The 18,756-nt window shown below is 34.7% G+C and overlaps 1 long non-coding RNA gene and 1 pseudogene across 1 annotated transcript in view; both read left to right on the top strand.

The window, feature by feature from the left end:
* LOC145255815 (uncharacterized) overlaps positions 1–18,756 on the top strand; it is a 225,801-nt gene that overhangs the window by 151,472 nt on the left and 55,573 nt on the right. The gene's annotated exons all lie outside the window — the stretch shown is intronic.
* LOC145255973 (U2 spliceosomal RNA) lies at positions 4,754–4,919 on the top strand (annotated as a pseudogene).

The raw sequence follows: 18,756 nt of genomic DNA, 5'->3' as shown, positions 1-18,756 counted from the left end.
AAATATGTGTAGGTATGTTCGCTTTTTGTGTATGTCCGCCAAAGGCTTTTTTTCCGAGAAGCGATCGGTCGGCTCACTCCTTCTAAAACCTTTTTATATCACGTTTAAATGATAATATCTAAGAGTTACGAACACGGGTCGCGTGTGTATTTAATTTGTCCGACTTTTACCAGCTCGCCGCTTCGAAAAGCCAATGATCTGGCTTGCAGCGCAAAACTAGGTCAGACACCACGCCACTTTCTCGCACCTGTTTATTTCGCTTCATAAATATTCACTTCACGCCCTTATCAGCTCCTTTCCCTCGTGGCCGACACGGTTTTTCCCCCTTTCGTTTCCACCTTCGCATCAGGGCTTCTGGGTTCAATCCTACCTTCCTACTAAAACTTTTTTCTTTTACCCCTCCAAACACTCGGCCAACGTTTTTTTTTTAACATACACCTCCAAACACCTGAGGAACGCCGGATACCCCTCGCTAGTCTATAATATAAATCTCACCCGTCTTTTTAAATGTATATATGTATGTATGTATGTATGCCTAAAACTTTCGACAAAGGCGATGGATTTTCACGAGATCAGAATCATTTTGAAGTCCGATGTCTCGGAAGACAAATATAAAAAATTGCCAAAACACATGAATCCCTTCACCCTTAACTTAGTAGTTTTCTACAAGGAGGGGTCGATTTTTTGTAAGTCATCATTTCGGTTGGATTGCTATCGCCTAATTTTAACGTTCCGAACCTCTGGTCCCGTCACAGTGTAGGGGTAAGACGTAAGATTTTCTTTCACTTTCTTTTCCACCTTCGTGTCACGGGTTCGATCCTGCCTACTACACCTTTTTTTCACACTTCTAAACACCCGGGCAACGCCGCCACCCAGTCTAGTCTATAATACAAATCTCGCCTGTCTGTTTAAATGTGTGTGTGTGTATATATATATATATATATATATATATATATATATATATATATATATATATATATATAATGTGTGTGTGTGTTTGTATGTCTCACAGAAATTTTCGAGAGAGGCGACGGATCCTAATAAGATCAGTATCATTTTGAAGTTTGACGTCTCGGACGACAAATATCGAAAAAAAAAATGCCCAAAACATTAATTCCTTCACTCTAATCTTAGTCATTTTGTACAAAAAGGGGTCGATTTTTTTCGCCAACATTTTAGCAAGTCATCGTTATCATCACCGTTGGATTGACTTAATTTTAACGCTTTCGACTTCCTGTCACGTCATGGAGACATCGGTTAAGACGTCTTTTCCGCCTTTGCAGCACGAGTTCAAACCTTTCTGCCTACTACCATTTTTTTTTTTTTTTTTATTTTTGCTCAACATATACCTCCAAACACCCGGGCAACGCCGGGCACCTAGGCTAATCTATAATATAAATCTCTCCTATCTGTTTAAATGTATGTATGTCTACATAAAACTTTCATAAGATGTATACCGTTTTGAAACTCAACCATTCGGACAACAAATACCGAAAAATTGTCTAAAAACATTAATTGCTTCACCCTCAACTGGGCACCCTTTTTTTTTTTTTTTTTTTTTTTACAAAAAGGGGTCGCTTTTTTCGCCGATATTTTCGAAAGTAATCCCCTCTTTTCAATTGACTAGCTTTAATTTAAACCTTCACCACTTCCGGTTTGGCGAAGACGCGACAGCAAAGACGTTACGTTTTTTGTCACACTCTTTTTTTCGCGGTACGATTTCGAGACTGCCTCCATACTACCACTTTTGTTTTTGTTTTTTGCTCAACACCCGGGCAACGTCGGGATCCCAGGCTAGTTGATTATATAATTTATTATTACTATATCTATTCATTCTAAAATCCATATAGTCTATAATTTATTTATTATTGTATTCATTCGATAATTAATTATTCATTTAGTATATAATCCATTTATTAAATAATCAATTCATTAATAAATATAATGAATTGATTATACAATTCAGTCTCTAATTCTTTCATCATTTAGGTAATGAGTTCCTTCATTCATTAATTCATTCTTTCTTATATCTAACTTTCCCTTTTCTGCTATCACATTTAAAACATTTTTTTCTTTTTTTCTCTTCTAAGTTGTCTTTCGTTTTATTTTTATTTTTTAAGCAGTGTTCTAACTTTTTTCATTTTGAAAACCGAGTTCTTATCTTCAATATCTCCAAGCCATTAATGTCCACTTAACCGAATTCCGGAGATTTTCTGCTTTCTCTCTTTTGCCTTACAACCAAACTTAAAGAGTGGATCACACTAAGCAAGAAGGAAACCCGGAAGAATTAACGACAAGAAGAAAGATAACGAGTAGATGAAGAAAAAGAAAAACAGAAGATGGAGAGGAATGGAGATCGAAGAAGCTGGTGATTGTCGATCAGCAGATCGATAAAATATTCACGCGATTCGAATGATTTTCCAAATAGACCACGTAGCCCTAAAACCATATAATTATGGTAATAAGCCAAATTGATAAGGTTGGTTCGCATTCAGGGAATGACGATTCATTCTACTTGTTGATGGTGAAATATGCAGGGCAATACTACCCTTTCTTCCATACAAAGCGCATTCCATGACATGGTTGGAATCACAATTCTTAATTGTAATCCAATCGTATTTGATAGAAATTAACTTCAATCTGAGTCCGACTTTACCATTACTTTCTAATCTGGCGACAACATGCTAAATTGTAAATGACAATGTTTCTACACTTCTATTAAAACTAGTTTGTTACATACATACGAAAGTTCTTCCAAAAGTAAAGATTCCTATTTTTTTTTAACTCAAAAAGTTAAGATACGAAGACTGAAGTTGTACCATTAAAACGAGTGATCTTTTGTGCTCCAGAACTTAATTTTCTCAATGCACTTTTACTAGCGATGAACGATAGCTGTGCATAGGCGCCCGGGCCGCACTTTGTCATACGTAGGTCGTTCTAAAACTAAAGTTTTCTATTTTTTAACGCAACAAGTTGAAGAGATACGAAGGCGTGCGGCTTAGCATTAAATGAACATTTTCTATTTCGGGATTTATTTATTCATGAAAGGGAATAACACAGTCAGTATCCGCAACAGAGAGGCGAAACATTCAGATTATGAATGCATAAGTTCTATCATCATGACAATGCAATTTGCAATCTCCTCTGATCAAATGCGTGCGGAATAAAATGGTATTACGTTTGGATCATGCTCGTGTGTGTGTGTGTGTGTGTGTGCGTATATATATATATGTGTGCGTATATATATATATATAATGTACAGGGTGTTTTTTGTTAAAGGCGGCTAACTTTAAATTGGCACCTATTTTTTTTTAATTGCAGATTTGGCAATTATCGATTATTTTAAGTTCAGCTTGGTTTGGCAATTCTTCATGAAAGGATTCACACGCGAGCCGAGTTTGCAAACTACAAATGATACGACCAATTTATTGGGAAAAAAATTTGAACGAATAATTTCACGAATCGGACTTGTCAACTAGCCACCTTGTTCGCACGATTTAACCTCCATCATATTATTTTTTATGAATATTTAAAGTCTCATGTCGCTGCTGATAAACCAAACCCAACAGACCATTTGAAGACAGCATTCAACGCATTTTTGCCAAAATACAGATTAATTTTTAATGCGTAGAGGTTTTGAAACTTGGACCTCTAGGTTGCGCCAGATACGCGCGATTCCGAAAACCATATGCCCAAAATTGTATTTAAATTATAAATGCGAAAATTAATCTTTGGAATAAACAATATATTTTATTTAATTACTTGGAATGTTCATTGAATTGAGTATTATTTATTCATTTATTTATTGTAGACTATTATCCTCATCTTTTACTTGTTGTTTCACGAGGTTTTGGTCAACTATTCCTCTGGCTTTCAACGGTATAGCAACTCTGAATCTCCTAACTGCATTCTCAGCAATTACTGCCTTCCATAGTTGTTGTCGTCTCACCATGTTTTGGCCAACTAAGCCACTGGCCGGTTTTGGGTAGGATTGAAACCGCTATTTTTAGAAAATGCTCACCTGGAACCGTGAGAATAGTGAGAATGTAGTTAGGGGATTCGGAGTACCTATCCCGTCGCGGTTACCACCTGACGAAGGCCGGAGATATAGTTAGCCGAAACGTCGTGAAACAGCAACTAAAAAGTGAGGATAATAGTCCGTAATAAGTAAATGAAACAATATATTTGTATAATAACAATGTTTTTCGGTGATTAATTTTAATTTGAGATGTGTTGCCTCTAAAAACATTCTTTACACCCCCCCCACACACATTATTGAATGTAACTGTTTAAACAACCTATACCATATGCCTAATTTGTTCGATGGGTGAGCAAATAAATACCCTTTTCTTGGAATTTTGGCCAAGATCAAAGTGTAGCATCTGTTCCGGCAGATACTGCAAGCAAAGACCATATGTGGGGGCAACCCCACATATAAGACCTTGGTCAATGTAGGGGCAAACCTTGATACCAATTGTCACTATCCAGCTCCCCTACTCCCTGGGGAGTTGGTCCCCATTTCCCCTTCACTCCTAACATTAAAAATCGGCCTTGTGCCTAATTTGCTCGGTGTGGGAGCAAATAAATACCAACCCCACATATAAGACCTTAGTCAATGTAGGGGCAACCCTTCACACCAATTGTCATTATCCAGCTCCCCTCCTCCCCGGGAAGTTGGTCCCCATTTCCTCTTCACTCCTCACATTAAAAATCGGCCTTGTGCCTTATTTGCTCGGTGGGGGAGTAAATAAATACCCTTTTCTTGGCCTTTTGGCAAAGATCAAAGTGTAGTATCTGTTCTTCCTACATGCTCTACTTATGTACTTGTAACTTTGTGATATAAAGTGGGGGATCACTTTCTTTATTAAATTAATGTAAAATAATCCCCCACTTTACAACCAGTCAGTCTCAAAGCCATTCAAGTCATTCTTCAGATCATTCAAGTTGTTTTTGGAGGATTCCAGTTATTTTTAAGCGTTCAAGTCATTCTTAAGATCATTCAATTCATCCTTAAGTTCATTAAAGTCATTCTAAAGCATTTATTTTTTTATTTATTTAAGTAATTTCAGCCCATTTTTCGGTCATTTTAGTTTATCTTTAAGAATTTCATGCCAATCCTACATTCACGCATTCATTCATTACATGAGAACACGCGACTAATGGCTATCAGCCTTGTTTAATCTTAAATATATAAAAGCACGCTTGGTTTAGATAAACGCGCGATCGCAAAATGTCGAGGCAATCGGTAAAGTTGTATTTAGATTATCGAATGCGAACAAACATAATTTTTACATTTTTATTTATTTATATATGATTATTGCAACGTCTAGTCAGACGAGTGCCACTCCCTCAGACACTGAAAATCCATGAGCCCGAAAATGACTTTTTAGTCATGCCGACGAATTCACACGCTCAAGCAGACATGACATTGAAGACGGTCATTAGTATACATACACACACACACACACACATATATATATATATATATATATATATATATATATATATATATACACGCATACATATATACACATACACACATAGATATCTATAAACATACACACATATATACATACATACACAATACATAATACACTACACTCTATAACAGGCATGACAGGAAAACAAATGAACACATATCTAAAGAAATGGCAAAAACACTAAAGGATGACCTCCGATCTGTAGTGGAATGGGGACATAAATGGAAGGTCGCATTCAATGCTGCCAAGACTAAACTGGTTTCCTTCAATAATTACAAGAAACCTTCTCTGCCACCAATAGCAATGGCCAGTGACTCCCTGTCTGAGAGTACATCTTTCAAACTGCTTGGCCTAACGTTCACAGGAAACATGAGCTGGAACAATTATATTGAAAACATTGCCAGGGCCGCTGCAAAAAAGGTAGGCTCTCTCTACCGTGCTAGAAAACTACTGACACCTGAAAGTATCCTGTATCTCTATAAGGCCACCATTCGCCCATGTATGGAGTATTGTTGCCACATCTGGGCTGGTGCGTCTACTAATAGTCTCTCGCTCCTACAAGGTTAAAAAAAGAGTCGCCAATCTGATAGACCCTGAACTGGCATATAAGCTTCAGCCTCTGTCCCATCGACGGAACGTTGCATCCCTCTGCTTGTTCTACAAGTATTTTAATGGTGAATGCTCTGACGAACTGCAGACACTTGTGCCCCCACGACGCAGACACCCTCGACAAACCCGACAGGCAGCTAAATCCCACCCTCACACAGTAGAGATCCCTAGATGTAAAAGATCTTTCTACTCCAGTAGTTTCTTCCCCAGAACCGCTAGACTATGGAATTCCATTCCAGGTTCCTGCTTCCCTAACTGTACTGACATGCAGAAGTTCAAGTGCAACGTGAACCGACATCTTGCTGCCCAAATCCCTACATAGTACCCCCAGTAGTTGCTGACTCTGATAGTAGCCCCCTACACCAAAGTGGCAATGTGCCTTGTTTGGGGTGAAAATGTAATTAAAAAAAATACACATACAAAAATATATATACACATATATAAATAGAAACATACATATACAAATACGTACACATCTATGCACATATATACATACACATACATTTCCCTACATACACGTACATATATATACACATACATATATATGCATGTATACACATACATACACACATATACATATATACATTCAAACACACATAAACATATATACACTCATGCATATATACATAGATATACATATAGATATACATACACATACACATGTATATATATACACACAAACATACACATATACATACATAAATCCACACATAGATACGTATAATGATGGCAAATCAATTATTACATGCTGCCATCATTTCAGGCTTACACCCGTAACAACTTTCCCATCGCCACTGGACTATTTTTTTTTTAATAGAGAAATGCCTGAAGGAGTATCTATACAATGATGAGTTTTAGCTTTGTTCGACAGCTAAATCTCTCTCTTGATTCAAAATGTTGACACCCAGCAACAAGTAAGAGCAAGATATCCAGCGATAAGTTAAACCAGATCAGCTTAATGCGGGTACTGTATGTTTTTTTTTAAATCAGAGATTTGTTTCTCCTAGAGCGGTTGCCTTCACCACAGCTATCGGGAGCCCTCTTCCCCCCACATACACATGGAAATAAACATATGCATTCACACATACATGCATACATAAAGATATACGCAAAAATACATATACATGTACACACACATGCAAACATACACACATAGAGGCACATACATACATATGCATATATATACGCACACATACATGTAAAATACACATACAGGAATGTTCCAACAGTCATAAATCATCAATGATCAGGTCGACGATGATGGTGATGGGTATGATTAAATGAGTTTGACATGAATAATAAAAAAAAACAATCCAATACAAACAATTTGTAGAAGAGACAGTTACTCGTTGAAGTGTTTGTGCAACTTTACAAATGAATGGACGTCGAAATGAGACGAAAACGATCAGCGTTTAAAGCGGCTGGACTTTTTTTTAAAATAAAAAGTTTGTTTCTAAGACTCACACTTCTGCAGTAGATAATGATGATGATGACAAATTTCACACATTAGTTTACATATATATATATATATATATATATATATATATATATATATATATAAGAAAAAGTCCAGGCGTTTTTAATATTGATCTGTTCGATTCTGTTTTCGTCTGATTCCTACGTCCATTTATTTGTAAAATAATGTGTGAAATTTGTTATCGTCATCATTATCTACAGCAGAAGTGTGAGTCTTAGAAACAAACTTTTTATTTAAAAAAAAAAAAAGGCCATTAATACTGATTACTTGGATTTTTGTTTTCGTCTGATTCCTACGTCCATTTATAGATATATACATATATAGGTACACACACACACACACACACACACACACACACACACACACACACATGTATATTAGTATGTATGTGCGTGATGAACTTACTCACCAGCAAATGAACATATTAAGGACGCGAATGTTATCATTTTGTTCGGAGATTCAGGCGGACAATTGCCCGCAGATTATTCGAATCATTCGGTCGGGAGGAACATTTTCGACCAGCCAGTTTCCTGAAAGATAAGACTCGTCTCGAAAAAAAAAAAAAAAAAAAAAAAAACGAAAGAGAAAGTGAACCGCGCCATTTTTTTTTCTTTATTTCTCATAACGAAGATGAAAACGTCGCCTTTTAAGAACGAGTCGACATGTGCAGGATTAAAAACCGAACGCGGTGATGTTTCTTCCCCTGAATACGTAGCCAAGTCAAAAGATATGGGCGTACAAGTTGGATCTACTTGGCACTGCCCGGAAATCGATTTACATTCATTTTGTTCGCGTTCTTGTTTTAGCTGTGCCGATTTTTCGAAAGTTTTCCTAAAACTATGCTGCTGTAAATAGGATGCTAAAGAATGTGTATATTATTTTAAAAGTTTTACAATTTTTAGGCGTAATTCAACGAGACTTTGTAACGTAGCGCGGGCGGCTAAATACAAATACTGAGCCGTGAGCGAAATAATGTCACAGTAAGGAAAATGAAGGCTATGAAAAGGCGAAAGCGCGTTCCGGAAGACGATCACGTGGGAGCCATCACAGTTGTAATGAGATATCATGCGTGGCGGTAGATAGAGGAAATAAATGTTCTAGTACAACAACAACAAAAAGGAGTTGAAGTTGTTTTCTAATCTTTGTCTACTTTGCAACTGAGGCTACAACGTGTTGGGTAACGTTAAAACTTGTGGAAACTAATATATATATATATATATATATATATATATATATGGCAACTAAGCTACACAGAATATCCCAGGTTTAATTCTCGTGAGAATTTGTCAGGCTTATATATATAGTCTTGGAAGTTTTTTAATCTTTAAAACTTATTTAATTTTTATATTTTTATCATTCGTAAGAGACCTATTTAGTCAGTAATTTAATCACCTGCAATCAATGCATCAACTTGCTGTCTCGAATTCATTATAGTACTAATGTTCATTTAAAGGATCTTCAGTTGTTTACTATCAAACACTGTTCCACACACACACACACACACACACACACACACACACACACACACACACACATATATATAAATGCGAGCTCGTTGTTTGTTTGTTTGTTTACAAACAGGCGGTTTGAGCACTGTAAAAGTGGTGGCGGATGTCTATTTAAATAGTCATTCCGACGAGTTATTTGCAGGTGTCGCTTCTGTGGTCGAGTGGGAGAACTGCCGACTGTCAACACGACGGTTTTAGGTTCAATCCTTGCCTTGGGAGAGATGCTAGTCTAGCGGCGCTGATGAGTTGTGATACATCTAAACGGGACTGTATGTCGATGACTATTAGTGGTACTCCTGCAGTATTTTACCCACCGATTTCATGATCTTAGCCGAGCGTTGACGAACGCTTTCGGCGTTAACGCCGACGAAAGCCGAGAATTCGGAGCTACGGTGCAAGAACGCTAAAAGTATGTGAATAGCAACAACATTACAAGGAAAAGATATTACACACACACACAACAAAATGGATAAAATTAATACAAAAAATTTGGATAAAATAAATCACAAATACTTACCGTAAGTTTTTTTAAAGTAAAATAAATTTATTTTGTTGAATATTTTTTTTGGGGGTTCATTTTCTTTTCCGATTAGCTTTTTTTTTGGGGGGGGGGGTAAGCAACAGTAATAAAGACTTAAATGTTTTTTTTTTTTTTTTTTTTTGGTTTTGTTTTTAACAAAACGTTATTAAACAGTAACAACAATGTTTTTTTTTTGTTTTTGTTTTTTTCAGTAATGTTTGTAGGGGGGGGGGACAACAATTACTGTTTATCTTTAGTTCCGACTGGAAGATTTTCTACTGACTGTAGAGGCAAAGTAGGGAGCAAAGGGTTTTCAGAGGATGTGGAAAGAAGCTCCTTCCCAACCGGGTAGCCTTCCGCGATTTGATTTATTATGGAGACAAAAGGGTTGTGTCCAAATTTTTGTCTCCACATAAATTCGCATAAATATGTTTCCAACAACTCCCCTTTTTTTTTTTTTATCGCTAAATTAAATAGCTGAAATGAAAGGCTGTGCATTTTTACTTTGAACAATAAAATAACTGAAATGAAACGCTATGTGTGTAATTTCAATGAAAATTATTCGTCTGCTGCGCGTTTGTTTGAAGCGCCCTGATTGGCTGATAGAGTATCGTACCGCTCGCCATGTTCCGGCGTTTTCCGACGGATGTCGATCAACGCTCGGCTAAGATCGTGAAATCGGTGGGTAAAATACTGCAGGAGTACCCTATTAGTATATATATAAATAAATATAAATTATTTACTATAATAATTAAATACCTACAGACAGTAGTGTTTCATCCTGTCGGGAATCCCTAGTGCAGAGTGTCACAATTAACGCCAGTCAAGAGATTAAAAGGAATATTTGTCTCACTGTGAGTGAGTTCATTTCCTAGAAACTCCTAAACGACCTTGTTTTTTTTTAAATTTCACACAGAAGTATTTTATGTGCCTGGCAGTGTTACTAGAGAGGTTTTCATCGAATTTATTTCGATGAAAGGAGTAACAGGACATTTTGACAAAAGTAAACACCTTATACAGCCTAACATCATAAGTGCATTTGAGAAGTTTTATTACCACACAAGCCGAAAGGCCCCCACATATACAATCAACAATGGGGTCTTTGATATGACAGGGGCGCGTTCGAAAGAATGTTTCTGTTTAACGCACATTTTCACATGATACTTGACTTTTTCATTTTAAACTTGAATTCAGGTCGTTATATATTAAAATGACTTTATAAAATCACAGTAGGTTCTCTACAGTGCAACGTAGACTACAATGTATTGTGAACTAAGTCTGCGGGGAAGCTTCTTCCCGGTGCATCGCGATAACATTGTCGATATGTGCGAAACGTTTCTACCAAACACCTTTCCGAATATTTGGTTAACAATCTTGAAACTCTATATATATAGTGTATTTGAACTTCGGAAACAATTTTTTTTTTTTTTAGCCTGTAAAAATAGCTGCTATAGGGTCAGAATTGAAAAGAAAAATTGACTTTGATAGGAGTAAATCGACTTGCTTCTTACGATGCGTACATATAGATTTTTAGTTTGGAGTTAGTTTAGTTTATTTTTAGGCATTTTACCGCAGAATTATCGCTGGATAACTCCTACGGTAATGTACGAAAGCTGAAGCGCTAAATTAACGACTATAGCTTGAACGTTGAATATTTTGGTTTCGATTCCAGCTGATGGCGTCAGTTATTTTCTTTATAATTTTTGAAATCATTACTATATACATTGCCTACAATTATAATCAATAGAGAATTTACTCTATAATAATAAATACAAAATCTGCATAAATTAAAATATATGTTTGGGCATTTTACGATCGGGTAACGCCGGGCGGTCTGCTAGTGTATAGTTAAAATATTTCTAATGTATTCTTTGTCTTGCATAGAATCATAAAAATCTTTTGGTCTGAAACTCAAACATTTCACGTCATAAATTTTTAAATTCATTGAATGACTAAAATTATATATATATATATATATATATATATATATATATATATATGTGTGTGTATAGACCGTGTCCTACACATTTCTGCAGATATTTAAATTTATTTACATGAGCAGAGAGTATAGCTTTATCAAGGAAAGATTAATACATCATACACTGTAAATGACTTAGTGGTAGGTTAAAAAATTGTTTGCTCCGAATGCAAATATATATTTAGCATCCACTTAGTTTATCACTTACCTCTGCTCATCAATCTCCAGCTGTATATGTATGCACGTCTATAAACGTGTGTGTGCGTATCCTGTGTATGTATGGGAACGTGAAGAAGCATATGTGTTAGTGTGCGAGTGTAGATGTTCACATATGCCAGTGTGTTCGTGGGATGCGTGGGTGTCCAATTCAAAGTTTATGAAAGACTTAGTTTTGAATAGAGGCCACACATCTTGCTGACCATTCCAAGTCATGTTTGAACTCATTTTCCCAAACTTACCGAGCTCAATAGCGAGCATGCCGACATTTTTCTTTTTAAAATATATCGATAAAGAGTGTATGATTTTCGAAGCGATTACACGTTTTAAAGTGAGTAAAACCACTAAAAACCTTTCCAGATAGGTAGAAGAGTAACTTATTTTGCCTTTGATAACATTTATTAGGTATATATTTGATTTTTGACAACTTTTTCGAATCTATGTGTACGATAATACAAACCCAAAATTTAATTTAACTTTAAAATAATATTTAAAATACACGTGCGTACACTGAACAAGCACCCTTATAATAATAATAATAATAATAATAAACAGATTTAGATGACATCGACTGGCGCCATGCCAACTAGTTATGAAGGGTCAGGGAGGATGGAAAAACCGAGGTGGGAGGGTACAAACCAAATCTCCACTGGAAGTGTGCAGTTCAAATCTGGTACCTTGGGGAGGCATTTTGTAACCCTAATCCCAGGAAACACTAGTGGCCGATGACAACGAGAAATCAGTGACAACGACTGTTACGATAACATGCAATCATCTGCACAAGTGCTCAAGAGGTGGAGAACACTGGAAATCTGAAGAGACTTGTTGTCACTTAGTCTCTAGGGATCACTGATAATTGCCTGTGAGACAACTAATACGCTACACATTTTCATGAAAAATGGACATAGAAGAACAGAAAACCAAAACTTTATAATTTCTGTATTTAAAGCAATAGTTATTTAAATATTTCAACATATAATCTTGTGGGCAAAATCCAGCTTCCTAATAAGGGGCACTCTGGATAGGAACAAAAATAATCTCAGTCATGAAAGATTTCTCCTCCACCGACGGAGAACAGAAAAAGTAAAGTGTAGCATCAAAACAGATACTACACTGTGATCTTGTTCCGAAGGCCAAAAAGTATTTGTGTTTAATGTTTCTTTAATTGTTTGTTCCCTAAATTCATAATTCAGTTTTATCAGTATTAAATTGTATATTGCTTAATTTTACATAGATAATGTTTATATTTTATATTGAATAAAGTTCAGTCTAAATATTAATCGAACTGTGTTTCCTTTTCATTAAAAAAAAAAAAAATTATTGCTCTTTTTCAAATGGCCCTCATATAGTACTGACCGTCTGACAAATCTTACCTACATTGCCTGCAGACATTTTCAGTTAACAGGTCTTCTTCTGACTCTCAGTGGCCGTGATTTGTAAGAGCTTGTTCCTCGCATTCAACGTGGTTTATATAATAAAAAAAATATATCATATTGAGCTATTAGAAACAAACTTTGTGAGAGAAAAATTTACATACATATATATATATATATATTTGAATGTATATAATTTAAAGATTTATATCCGTTATAATATCGTAGAAATTGATTCAAATGAGCTCAATGAAGTTAAGTTTCCAGCTTAAGAGCTCATCAAGGGTTGATTGTTTCCCAATAACTACAAAAAAAAAAAATGATAATAATAATCATATTTTTCCATAATCATATTTTTTGTTAATTTTTTATTGTTTTATTTTGGCGAATACATATATTTTTTCTTTACTGTCTTACGCACGTTTCGCAACATATAACGAAAAAATATTGTCTTGGTTTATTTACCTGCTATTCGGAGAAGATCAAATATCAATAAATAATAATTAAAAAAAAACCCAAAAAACAAAACAGACAAAAAAATAGGAAAAAGATTGAACACCTTACTTTAAAGATGGCATCCGAAGAAAAAAACACAAGATGCAGCCAATTAGTATATATATATACTTATTTATTCATACAGACATGTCACAGGTTTCGTTGCACTTGCATGACAATATTTCAATCCGTAGTCATTAATAACTAAAATCTCGTTAGACGAAATCTGTGGGGGTTTTCTGTTAAGGAACGAGTTCTAAAAAGACATATTTTCTTCACCTGATGAGACCATAATTATTTATAACTGCAGATCGAAACATTGTCACGGTAGTTTATTACACGCCTATATAAATAAATATTAATATAAATAGGTGTATTTACTACTGTCACGCTGCCCGGCGTTGTCTGGTCGTAGAAGACGCTTTACAGAGATTTCGTATTGATTATAATAGACCCCATTTTCTATTGATTATTATATTTTACCCAATATCTAGATTTCAAAAGTTAAAAATGTATGATTTAAGTGCTATCAGATGAAATCGAAATCAAAACATGTAGCCTTCCAGCTGTATCTGTTACCATATGACATAAGGGCAAAACTTTAAAAATAGACACGCGTAGAAGATACACGTTAAGTCGTCTTACATCTGCCTAGTTCAAATTGTTCAATTTGGAGCACTTACCGGCTATTTTGACCTTCTACAAAAACAAAACAAATCGAATGTGTTCCACAGGTCCGAACACTCTATATTAAGGCGAAAAATTGACAAAGTAGTTTGGTAGAAACAATCCCGCGTGCGCGTGCACACACATAGAGACAAGATCACTTATATATATATATATATATATATATATATATATATATATATATATATATATATATATATACTAACGGGGAGTGGTACCTGGCGTTGCCCGGGTGTTTGTAGGTGTGTGTATGGGGGAGGTTATTAATAATCCTGCTTAAATATTATAAAAAAAGACGATGTAAAAAAAAAAAAAACGGAAAAAATGGCATAAATAAACCTGTGTATGGGGTAAACTTGGTCGGGAGGAGGGATTAAAACCGGAAGCCTTAACGCGGAGGTGGAAACCAATGCCAACTACTTAACGGTCTCGATCACGAGTGAGAGTAATTGATTAGCGTGTTAAGTTAAGGCTTATAAAGCTAGTAAAAGAGGTTTGATTGACAGGAAGACGCTAAATGAGGTCATCGCGGGATCGTTATTTTTAGTTTCACTCCCCCCCCCCAGATGATGGTGGGAAGGGGGGAAAACAGCGCGAAAGCCGAGAACACAACGTTTCTTACTGTATTTATACTAAAATGCAGGACAACGAGGGGACAGGGCGAAATAGCGCGAATCTCATAAAAGTCGACGTAAATAAATCTAGAGACGACCCGCGTTCCCAAATCCTACATATTATGATATAGGGGGTATATAAACAGTTGTAAGCGATCGTAACGACCCCGGGAGCGTGTGCGAGAAAAGCCTTTGCCAGACATACACGAAATGGTTACACACATTTTGCCTTTTATATATATAGAAGATATATATATATATATATATATATATATATATATATATATATATATATATATGTCACAGAATGGATTTTGTAATTCTAAACTTACTTATTAATAGTTTTTCCTTTTCTATTTTATTATTTAATTCATCTATTTTTTTCATATATTAGTAAAAATAATAACCATATTATTTTACATTTTTTTGATTGGGGAAATGGTATTATCCACTGGAGAGCCATGTACTAAACAGCTGTTCTGTTTTTAAATCTCCGAAACAGCTACATGGTCAACAGCTGACGATCCCCGTTTTCTATTTACAAATATTTAGTTAAGGTTTTCTCTTTTCATTCCTCATGTAGTTAAATTCTGTTTTAAAATTGAAAACTTTTGCGAAATCGGCTTATGCAAGTGCTAAGTCTATTTCTAGTTAGCAATTTTAGTAAAGACTTTTTTTTTCTTCATCCTCATATAAATGAGTTCTCTTTTGTCATTATAAAATTTTTAGAAGTCGGATTATGTAGGTGCTAAGTCTGCGATAGGTTAAAGTTAATATATTTTTTTCCTTCCGGGAATTTAAACTGCATTCTTTATTTTTATTGTTTTATTCAAAGCTTCTTTAGACTATATATATATATATATATATATATATATATATATATATATATATATATATATATATATAGCTAGTAGCACACGTGTCCATGGATAACTTTTATGTACGTAAAATATTTAAAATATATAAAAAAAATAGATATAAGGAAAATACGTCCCATCAATAAAAGGGTCGACATTTGTATATGCAACAGAAAGGGCAGGTAACTCTCTCATCGCTAAGTTATCGAAATGAAATGCAAAAAACAAAAAAAAAACTGTGTTTCAAAACTTTTAGTATCGCTAAAAACAAAACACATAGATCGTCTATATATATATATATATATATATATATATATAATTTCCTTCCTGCCTTTCAACAACGAGGGTGGTAAACCAAATTATCAAATTATCCGACTTCGTACACGAAATGAAGCCGTTTTAAGTGGATTGTCTATTGTAAAGAAGTGGTTCCCGACAAGTAATAACAGTGCATAGTGTACATAGTTTATCTCCAAGACGACAAGCAGAATAAAATTTATAATCGTCTCTATGTCGAGCTGACTAATAGCATCTCTATCCTCGTATGGGAGCCAGTTGAACCGGAGGTCGTAAGCCGTCAATCATACGTATTTTCCCGTTGCATCTGGCAAATTCTATATACACTTACGCACAAGAGAGCTCATTATGACGCCGTGTAATAGTTAACGCGTCAGCTGGCTTTTTGTCATACAGAGAAACTCTATCGGAATCCAGTTGGTGACCTCTAAGGGACACACACACACACATATATATATATATATATAAACGTGGACAAATAATGGCAAATACCGTTATAAGGTCTAGCCATTAATAGCTAATTATGTTCCCCCCGCACACACACACGCGCGCGCACACACAGAGGTGTACACGTACATACGCAAACATATATATAGTTATGAATATATGTGGCCGTTAAGCTACACAGAATATTCCGCGTTTAATTCTCGTGAGAATTCGTCAGGCTTATGCCTCGTCAGGCTTATGCGAATTTTCAGGAGAATGAAACGCGGAATATTCTGTGTAGCTTAATTAATATATATTTTCATTACTTACTACCTAACTCTACCTACGTATTGAGCACTGTTGAAGTAAATACTGGTAAATTTACGCATAAACATATCTTCATATATTAATTCATGTGATTAAATGAAGTAATCACACACACACACATATATATATATATATATATATATATATATATATATATATATTATATATATACTATTTATGAGACGATTCCAATATTTTTCCCGATTCCGATACAATTACCGATTCCGATTCAGATTCTTTATAAGTTTTAAAATATAGTTGGGTTTATCGGGATTGGGGGAGCGGATTCTCGCAAAACTTCATTTAATATATGCATGTATTTTCGCAAATGTAAAAATACGTTTATGGATATATATATATATATATATATATATATATATATATATATATATATATATATATATATATATATATATATATATATATAGAGAGAGAGAGAGAGAGAGAGATCTTAGTTTTACTGGTTGTTTAAAATCACTTACGTATTTTTCATTTTATCATTACTACGAGCTATGGAAAATTAAGTTCTATACAAATAAAAACAATTAAAAGAATCGTTTCTGCCTTGGGAAAATAGACACAAATTAAAAAAAAAAAATGTGTTAAGTAATGAAAATTTTACATGCTGGACAGCTTTTAAAAATCGACTTCCAAACCAACATATTTCTGGCCAGGTATTTATTTATCTCTCCTTTCTCCCAAATCTATCCTTCCATATTTTCTTTGGGCTTTCCCAGCCAACTGACCCTGTTACCTCAAATGTTCTACATCTTTTAACGCAAGAACTCTCATCCGTTATTTCAACGTGACCATATCATCAAAGTCTCCTCTTCTGCACACATCTCTCTGTACTTTACAGGTTTAATTTTCCTCTGAGTTCATCAGATCTAAACCTGTCTATTACACACCCGTAGTATCATTCTCATATCATTTCTCTTCATGCAACAAATGTCCTCAACCCTCACTTGTTAATTCATTTCCATACATCATCACACTGCATGCACATGAAAATATATTCAGTTTGTTTGGACATTTATGGCTATGACCTATAGATCGTAGTTTTACTGCTAGTTAAAAAAATAAATATTTATCATTTAATTATTAATACAAGTCGTGGGTCATTAAGTTTTCAAAAAAAAAAAAAAGCAAAGAAATAAAAACAATAAAAAGAATCGTTTTGAGCATCGGAAAATAAGCACAAAATTTTCCGATTCTGATACCAATTCCGATAGCCGAAAATATTCCGATATTCTTGATTTCCGATTCCAATTTCGTTTAATCTGTAGAAACAAGAGTTTTTCAATTATATTTCAAGTTTCATGTATACAAATTCTTAATTGAAGAAGCTCAATGTAATTACAGAACATATAATAAATACATGACAGAGGTCTATATTCGAAATTTCATGATGTTGACCACCTTACAATTTATTCCTTGAATTACGTTGTCACTTAAACAACTGTAAGTATCAACGAAATTAAAGGAATAAATTGTAAGATGGTTAACATCATGAAATTTGGGATATAGACGTTTGTCATTTATTTGTTATATATAATATATATATATATATAATATATTGCATAATTTTTTTTTGGGGGGGGATAAAAAATTTGTATATTGCAATTATGAGAGAAAGACAAGTTTTGTATTCATGATTAAAATAAAAATAAAAAAATAGGACGCCAGCTAACTGGTTTCACCCTCACTTTTCTCGAGCTGAATCGACGGATTTATTTTATTTGTAAAAAGTGAGATAAGCCAAAGAGGGAAATATACGTTTTTAATAAAGCGTGCTAATGGGGAGAAAAAAATATATTAACCGTATTCTAAACGTATATTTTCCCTTTTGGGCTCATATCGCTTTTTAAAAATGAAATAAATCTTTCGATCCA

This window comes from Euprymna scolopes, chromosome 31 (genome assembly GCF_053919585.1).
Source record: "Euprymna scolopes isolate OS-2025 chromosome 31, ASM5391958v1, whole genome shotgun sequence".
In the NCBI taxonomy this organism is placed as follows: Eukaryota; Metazoa; Mollusca; class Cephalopoda; order Sepiida; family Sepiolidae; genus Euprymna; species Euprymna scolopes.
Note: the sequence above shows the minus strand (reverse complement) of the source record. Positions and strands in the feature narration are given on the sequence as shown.